This window comes from Palaemon carinicauda, chromosome 10 (genome assembly GCF_036898095.1).
Source record: "Palaemon carinicauda isolate YSFRI2023 chromosome 10, ASM3689809v2, whole genome shotgun sequence".
Lineage (NCBI taxonomy): Eukaryota > Metazoa > Arthropoda > Malacostraca > Decapoda > Palaemonidae > Palaemon > Palaemon carinicauda.
In genome coordinates, this window is record NC_090734.1 from 68,707,232 (window position 1) to 68,709,731 (window position 2,500).

Genomic DNA, 2,500 nt, shown 5'->3' on the forward strand with positions numbered 1-2,500 from the left:
ATTATTTGGGCAACTTGAAATTTGCGCCAAGTGCTTCAAGTGTTCCTACGAATTTCAAGCTTGAAGCAAGTGCTAAAGTTTTATTATTTGGGCAACTTGAAATTTGCGTTAAGTGCTTGAAGTGTTCCAGCGAATTTAAACCTTGAAAGTGCTAAAGTTTTATTTGGGGCAACTTGAAATTTGTGCCAAGAGCTTCAAGTATTTCAACAAATTTCAACTTTGAAGTAAGTGCTAAAGTTGTATTATTTGCGGGAACTGCAAATTTGCGCCAAGTGCTTCAAGTGTTCCAGCGAATTTAAACCTTGAAAGTTCCAAAGTTTTATTCGGGGCAACTTCAAATTTGTGCCAAGTGCTTCGAGTATTCCAACAAATTTCAACCTTGAAGCAAGTGCTAAATTTATATCGTCTGGAACAACTTGAAACTGGCATCAAGTGCTTGAGTGTTATCGTTTATGTGAGCTGGAATTTATTATTGGTTAAATCTTTTGGGATAATAAGGAAAACCCCAAGTGCTTTTAAAGGTATTTTAGCAACCTTTGAACTTTAAAACTCGATGTTTTAGATACAAGGAACATTTGTTGTATAAACAGTGCATTAGCAGTGAAGATTTTTCTTAGATCTTAGTGGACATTAAGAAGATTAATCAAGAATTTTATTAATTGTAAACATTTAATTGTGATTTTGTTACTGAAACAATAGTAACTTAAGTAATTTTTAAAACTTTTACATGGATTATTGCAAGTGTTTAATGGTAGTTAGTAACATTTATTTGAATGACTAAAAATAGTGAAATTCAAAGGGAAATTTATTTGGCTGCAAAGATAGTAGCATTTACTTACATGACTAAAGATAGTGAAGTCCAGAGTGAAATTTATTCGGCTGCAAAGATAGTAGCATCTACTTAAATGACTAAAAATAGTGAAATTCAAAAGGAAATTTATTTGGCTGCAAAGGTAGTAGCGTTTAATTAAATGACTAAAGATAGTGAACTCCAAAGTGAAATTTATCCGGCTGCAAAGATAGTAGCATTTATTTAAATGACCAAAGATAGTGAACTCCAAAGTGAATTTTATTGGGCTGCAAAGATAGTAGCATTTACTTAAATGACTAAAGATAGTGAACTCCGAAGTGAAATTTATTCGGCTGCACAAATTCGTAAATAAAGAAATGTTATTGATTCGTCCATTCCAAAATCGAAAATATCGCATCCGTTGATTTCGACTGGAATTGAAAAATTAAAGTTATTTATTGAAAAAACAAAATTGCGACCATTGATGAAAAAAAAATATATATTAAAAATTTCTTTGAACTGGAAAGATGTGAGGTATAAAACATTTTACTGATTGACATTTGTGAGAAAGTTTAGGATTAAGGATTTTGTCATTTTGATTTTGCGTAGACATTTTTTCTCTAGAGATTGGATTTTGCTTAGAAAATAGCGTCTGTCAGTGTTTGTTTTACGCTAGACTGTTTCAAGTCACAGAATGAGAAGAGAATATACTTTCAAATCACTCCATAATTCGTAGAATTTAAAGATCATAAATATTGTTGGAGAGTGAGCGAAAGCAAGTGAAATTTAACTATCAAATATGTTATCGTTGAATGAAAAGATATTAAATAGTATTGATTGGTGAACGAAAGCTAGTGGAATTTGACTACAAAATATGTTATCGTAGAATGAAAAGATAAAAAATAGTATTGATTGGTGAACGAAAGCTAGTGGAATATGACTATCAAATATGTTATCGTAGAATGAAAAGATATTAAATAGAACTGGTTGTTGAACGAAAGCTAGTTGGATTTGACTAGCAAATATGATTTCGTAGAATGAAAAGATAAAAACTAGTATTGATTGGTAAACGAAAGCAAGTGGAATTTGACTATCAAATATGTATTCGTAGAATGAAAAGATATTAAATAGTATTGATTGGTGAACGAAAGCTAGTGAAGTTTGACTATCAAATATGTATTCGTAGAATTAAAATATTTTAAATAGTATTGACTGGTGAACGAAAGCAAGTGAAATTTGACCATCAAATAAGATGTTTTCATTACATCGTCCACAAGACTTGTGTTAGGTGTGAAACTGATTGCCTTTGAGAAAACGCCACCCACAGTGGATCAAGAAGTGGGTGAAAGGACTTTTAACTATATTTTTGAATAGAGGGAAAACTGTAATCAATCGGAATGCTGCTGTTCATGGTCCTACCGCGACGCCTCCCCAATTTCGTACACATCTACCTCCTTCAGGTAGGTTTTGCAAGAGTGATAATACCTTCCTAAATATTAGTGTCTTGACTCCCGTTTAGGTGCTTGAAATATTTTTCGTGTTTTTTCCGTTTTGATTTTTCAATTTTTTTTTTTCACGGTGAAATCATGAAGTTGAAATCTTATTTTTCTTGTTAGTTTGAAATATTCTTTATCCCTGGTGTTTTTTTTTTTTTCGTTTAAATTTTTAATTTATTTTTTTCATGGTGAAATATTGAAGTTGAAATCGTAT